The sequence below is a fragment of the Equus caballus genome, chromosome 3, assembly GCF_041296265.1.
Source record: "Equus caballus isolate H_3958 breed thoroughbred chromosome 3, TB-T2T, whole genome shotgun sequence".
In the NCBI taxonomy this organism is placed as follows: domain Eukaryota; kingdom Metazoa; phylum Chordata; class Mammalia; order Perissodactyla; family Equidae; genus Equus; species Equus caballus.
Genome location: NC_091686.1, coordinates 31,749,727 through 31,755,162, shown reverse-complemented (window position 1 = coordinate 31,755,162; position 5,436 = coordinate 31,749,727). Strand labels below are relative to the sequence as shown.

General features: G+C 53.5%; 1 long non-coding RNA gene across 2 annotated transcripts; it reads left to right on the top strand.

Annotated features, from left to right (window-relative positions):
- Positions 1-201: 201 nt before the first annotated feature.
- On the top strand, positions 202-5,436 carry LOC111772806 (uncharacterized). 2 transcript variants are annotated; one of them, XR_011436936.1, is made up of 3 exons: positions 202-1,808; positions 2,720-2,865; positions 4,198-5,436. It is a non-coding gene; the product is annotated as an uncharacterized lncRNA (long non-coding RNA). The 2 variants fall into 2 exon arrangements; XR_011436937.1 differs by lacking the exon at positions 202-1,808 and adding an exon at positions 2,390-2,623.

Sequence of the window (5,436 nt, the reverse complement as noted above, 5' to 3'; positions counted from 1 at the left end):
TTGAGCAAGACAGACAGACTCTGTTGGCAAGGTGGTCGCCCCAGTGGAAGGAAAGGCATTTCAAAATTCTTTCTAGAATTGCATCAAAGCGGGTGGCCACAGGCCAAGGAAACGTAGAGGACAGAAAATGTCCAGGATGACTAACTGAAATGAGAGAAAAGGCACACCCAGGGCAGGGCCGGGCAGCCCGAGAGCCCGGAGGGGACTAGCACAAGAGCATGACAGCAGAGAAGGGGAGCCTGGACCAGATCCGAGCAGAGCGAGAGCTTCCTCTCGGCCCATCAGCAGTATGGGGCGTGGGCCTGGGGGCTGCAGAAGACCACCGCGCCCCTCCGGGCATATCTGCACACCTGCTCTTTGGTGTCCATTGCTACGTTTAGTTAACCATGGAACTGACTGCGTCCTGTTCTTATTCTCCACTGTGGGTTCTGATGTTCCCGCCCGATCCTTGTAAAATCTCCAGTTAACATAAGAACTATCGCGCCTTGCTCTTCCGATTGGATGAGGCCCACCTGCATGTGGCCCCGAGCCTGGGGCTCGGAGCAGACAGGAGAGGTCGGCAGTGTCCGTCACGGGGCCTCCCTTAGCCAGCTCGTCTCTGCTGCCTGGGGCGCACAACACATCCCAGGCACTGTGCCCGCTGCTGACGGGGTGCGAGGGGGTCAGGGGATCAGCCGACTAGGACCACGCTGCATCCACAGTCCTGTGATGTGTCACCCCCTCGAGTGGTCATCAGTCCTGCCCACGAATCAGTCAGTTCCCGTTGAGGGCCGTCCTGCAACAACTTGGAATCCACCTGAGTGGATTAAATGTCCAGGAAGTTGTGAGAGACCTCTTTCACCTCCAGCCTCACCGTGTCTGTTGCATTTTCCCGATTTACTGTCTGAATTCCGGCGGAAAAGGAAATAGGTGAGCTGGCGTGACGTTCCCAGTGCAACAGTTGGAGATCAGGCTTAGTGGAGGACAGGTCTGGATTCGAATCACAGCATCTCCACTTAAGGGCTGTGTGACCTTGGCAAGTCACGTAACCTCTCTGAACCTCAGTTTTCCTCAGCTGTAAAATGGGAATCATAATATTTCCTGTCCCACAAGGTTGCCGTGAGGATTAAAGGAGATAATGTAGAGTTACCTGGCATGTGGCGAGGCGGATTATTATTATCGTTGCTGTCGTTGTTCTTCCATATGGGTTCCTAGCAGACACTACTTCTTTTCCGGGTTTCCTGGGTCAACCATTCTAGAGTCTTGCCCGGGGTGGAGAAGATGGCAATGAGTAGAAGTGCTCGCAGCGGTGGTGTTATGCTTGTGTGTGGAGGTGCAGAACCGAGGTGACGTGGCAGGCTGGAGACCTCTCCTTAGAAAGGCCTGCTTACGTCTTGGCTCACGGGTGGCGTCCAGGAACCGGGCACTGGACCCGTTCTGTGCATTCCCTAGCTGACAAGGACGCGTCACTGTGCCTGGTGTGTTTGTACAACAGTACGGCTTATGCGGAACCCTTGCTTTTTTTGTGGGAATCTGGTGTTTTGGTCCGTGCCAGGCAGAGGATGCCTGCATGACCAGCCCCAGGGAAACCCTTGGGCACGGAGTCTCCCACGGGCTGCCCGGGGCGGGGACACTGCTGCAGGAGGAGAGTGCTCTGTGTCACCTTCCTGGGAGAGGAAGCATCAGGAAGACTGGGTACGGATTCTTCTAGACTCCATGTCTCAGTCAGCTCAGGCTGCTGTAAGGAAATACCACAGACGCGGGGCTTTCAACAACAGACATTTACTTCTCAGAGTTCTGGAGGCTGGAAGCACGAGATCAAGGTGCCGGTAGGTTCGGTTCCTGGTGAGGGCCTGTTTCGCGCCCTGCAGACGGCTGCGTCCCACTGTGGGTTTTCCCCTTATGATGCAGTGGTGTGTCTGACTCCACGGCTGAAATCGCTCTTTGCCACAGATACAGCTAGATGTTGAAAACCGTGAGTCCTTCTAGGGAATCTCTGAACGTGGGGGTGGTCTTGGGGACCCCTGACACAATGAGTGTGTCTGTGAGTGTGTGTGTGTGTGTGTGTGTGTGTGTAATTTCTTGCTTTTCATTTCTGGAAGGTAGTTATAATACTTTCATAAGGAACAATAAATATGCTTTAAAATTTTGTCGAATGAATCACAGCCATGACGTTATTTCAGGAGTAAGATCATGCTCTTTGCGCAGTATCGGCAGCGACAGTTTCTGGCAGCTGCTCAGCTGTGTGGCTTCCTTCCTGCTCCCAGCCCCCAGGGCCCCAACATCCCTCCCGATGACGAGATTGTCAGAACTCACCCCCACCTCTCCTCAGCCGCTGGCGGCAGGCAGGAAACGGCTGGGGTGTCCCGGAGGAAGGCCTCGCCCCCGGGAGGGAACCGAATGTGCGTGCAATGAAGAGCCAGAACTGCCAGATACAAAGATGAGATTTTCAGCTGCCGAGGAAGGTGCTTCCAGAAACAGCACCAAGGCCCTCAGCTGCTAATGGGGCATTCCTCGCAGGAATGCTGGGGCCACTGGCCATTCTGTTCCGGAAAGGTCACTGCTTTCATCACACTCTCTGTCCCGACGGCCCTCCTGGTTACACTCATGAATGAGGGAGCCGGAACGGAGTGATTTCAGCAGAGTGAGCAAAAGGACAGTTGGCCAAAAATGCAAATCTGGCAGCCTGGATTGCCCATAAATTTGCAAGTCGGTAACATTTCTGTGTTTCTTTGTTCAGGTTCTGGCCTGTCTGCTCAGAGGACGTGTTTGTCAGGAGTTTCCAGACTGGCCCTGGAGGGGAACTCAGAATTTGTCCGCAGGACGATGCTGCCTCCCCCTGTGGAAGTCGTGGATGGACGAGCAAACGGATAAGAGTGGGAGCAGGTGTGGCTCTTAGAAACGCAGGACCCCAAACCTAGGATCCCACACGGCGGTGCAGGCTGAGAGAGGGGGGCAAGCATGGCAGGTCAGACAAGGGCGGGGGCCTCAGATGGGCGTGGTCCCCCACCTGCCTCGAGCAAAGCGACCTTGGGCAAGTCATAGGGCCTCCCTGAGCATCTGTTTCCCCGTCGGTACCATGGGGACGATGGTTTCTTCTTCAGAGGGGCACTGCGAGGAGGAAAGGAGATTATGCGTAAGGGGCGCAGGTGCTGTGCTAACTGCTAGCCCCTCAGGTGCGGCGTGATCCAGCGTTGGAGGAGGGCAGACTTCTACCTCCTTACCGCAGAAAAGAAGGACGAGGAAGGGCACTATCCTTGCTCTCAGTCAGTAATCCAGCAGGAAATTAACTTTTTCTTTCCTCCAAACCAGAATCCGCTGAGGCAGGGCAGGGCTTTTCAAAATTTACTGTACACACGAATCGCCCAGAGGAGCTTGTGAAAATGTGGATTCCGATTCAGCGGGTCTGGGGGCGGGGGCTGAGATTCTATGTGTCTAACAGACCCTCAGACCACACTGATGCTGCTGGTCCATGACCACACTTGGAAAGACAAGAAGGTAGGCAACTCTTACGGGGCCCATGGCACAGAGGAGGAGACAGAGGTTCAGTGAGGAAACCCAGATGTGTCTGCCTCCAAAGGCCGTGCTCTTTCTCTTGTACTGCTAAAGGTTTCTCAGTGGCCAGGTGACATGCTGGTTGACATATGACAAGAAGATAAATCAGACAGCATTGGGCAGCGTGGATCTGATGCAAAAAGGATGGAGGAGGGGTGCAGATCGGGAACTTATTGAAGCAATTCGGGTGGGAGGTCATACAGTCCTGGAATAAGGGGCGGGAATAGGAAGGGGGCGGATGCAGTGAAGCTTTGATGGTAGACCCAGAGTGTGTGGGTGAGGATGGGTGCGGGAGCAGCGTTGTGTGCGGGTGAGCTGCATTTGTATAAGTCGGTATTGGCAGGAAAGGGTGGTGTTCCCAAAGTGTTCCTCAAAGGGGGTGTCATTTTAAGGGGCTCTGGACAGAGGTTTGGGCAGTGGAGGGAACCAGACCAGGATGGCAAGACACCCAGAAGCCACAGCAGGGAGCCACTGCAGGGACGCTGAGCGGGGAAGGTGAGAGAAGGCTTTCGCTGGACTCTACCAGCGTGGCAGCATCACAGAGATGCTGGCCAACAGCAGCTGTGGCCATGGCTAAAGAATGAAGGCACTGCCAAAAGCAAGCCCAGTGTGGATGGAGCTGGGGGGAGCGTGATAAATACCCTGGCCTCTCTCTCCTTCCAGGCTCTCATCTCCTGCTGGTGCTTCCCAGTGGCCAAACCAGGAGAGGCACAAGGGCATGGAGATCGGCTTCCTGGGCCTGGGACAGAGGAGAAGGGCAGAGAGCGGATCTGGAGAATAACCAGCATGTCCTTGAATCCCAGATCTGCTGCTTACTAGATGCGTGCTCTCGGGCCAGAGAGTTACCATCTCTGAGCCTTGGTTTCCGTAACTGTAAAGTGGGGCAAGTAATGGTAACTTTCCCAGAGTTATCCAAACATTGAAAAAAATAACGCACATTCCTGTCTCCTATAATAACCCTGCTGATTAGGACAGAAGCGTTGGGAAAAGAAAAAGGCTTCCTTTCTTATGCCAAGAGCTGAAGGTATAGCAGTTGGGCTGGAAGTGTCAGCAGCCCAAGCTGGAGTCCTTTTTTCCAAATAAAAAGACCTCCAGGAGCTTCATAATATAGTCCTGAACAAGCCCTGAATGACCACCCCATGCTGAAGCATAACAACTGTCTCCCTATTTCGATGGTTTACATAAAATGCAGAGACTATGAAAATGTTACTTTATGCGGCTTTGGCTGCATATTATGTGAAGACTGTTGGAGAATCAGCAAAATGTCTGTTCCACAGCTTGTTCCCATCATTGTCATCAGTGAAAGACTCCAGCTCATTCCCAGGTGTACATACCAGAATCACAGGAGGCATCCGTGACCCCATTCCTTCACCCTATGTCCTGCTCATCACCACGTCCTGTCGATTTCATAAAAGCAGCTCACTTCCATTTTCATGACTCTGGTCCAAGCCCTGCCATCCTTCACCTCCTCACTGCTTTCCACTCTTCCCATCTGTTGTCCATACAGCTGCCAGGGTGATCTTTTTGAAACGCAAATCTTAGCATGTCAGTCCTGTTGAAAGCTTTTAATCACTTCCCATTGCTCTGAGAATGTGGTCCTAAAGGCCTCTCATGAGCCAGGCTGTTCACATCTGTGGCTGCCTCTCCTGGCCTGCTCTGCTCGACTACCACTGGTTTCCTTTCGATTCCCCAGACTCAGCCCACTCTCCTTCCCTGGGCCTTCCTGTAGCCTGGACTGATTCCTCCTCTCTCCCTCGCGTCCATCTCCTCCTACCCATCTCTCAGGTCTCAGCTTAACTCCCACATCCTCCCTGACCAGGTCCCATCCTTCTGTGACACTGTGTCCTGGCCCTCTTGTGTTTTCCTTCACAGCACTGGCAATTAAATGATTATGTGCATGAT